Here is a 613-nt window from a genome sequence, read left to right on the forward strand (position 1 = left end):
TCATCTCAAATCAGGAAGCTAAAACTTGTCAGATTGATGGACCAGGGCCACGTGATTTGGAAATCCCCGCTTCCCTCCTCCCTTCTTCCCCCTTGAGGGTCCATAAAAAGAAGGGTCCCTCTCCCTTTCGGGGTCGACTCTACCCCCTGTGTGGGATACAAGTCGTCCCCAGAGCTCTGGAATCAAGCCTCCTGTGTTTTGCATCAAGAACAGTCTCTTGTGAGTTCCTGGGGGGTCTGCACCATCCCGAGACTAGAGCAAGGATCTCCCCATTTTGGGGGTCCTACAAAAGAAAGACCCTGTCCCAACAAAACAAAATATAGACAGCACCTGAGAAATGATGAAACCTGAGGCTATCCTCTTGCCTTCACTCACATGCACCCTCCCACACATGTGTGCATACACACATACAAAGTATATAACTCAAGGTCTTGGAGAAGACCTTGATCCCCCACTGGCTCCCAATATCTCTGAGATTAAAGTCCTTGTTTTGGAGGAAGAGTCATAGAGAGGTATTTCTAGCACTGAATGATACCTGGGGATAAACTGTCTATTTGTTGAGTGTGTGTAGTGTATGTGAGTGTATGTGTGTGTATGTGTTCAGAGTGGTGGT

This window comes from Mus pahari, chromosome 13 (assembly GCF_900095145.1).
Source record: "Mus pahari chromosome 13, PAHARI_EIJ_v1.1, whole genome shotgun sequence".
In the NCBI taxonomy this organism is placed as follows: Eukaryota; Metazoa; Chordata; class Mammalia; order Rodentia; family Muridae; genus Mus; species Mus pahari.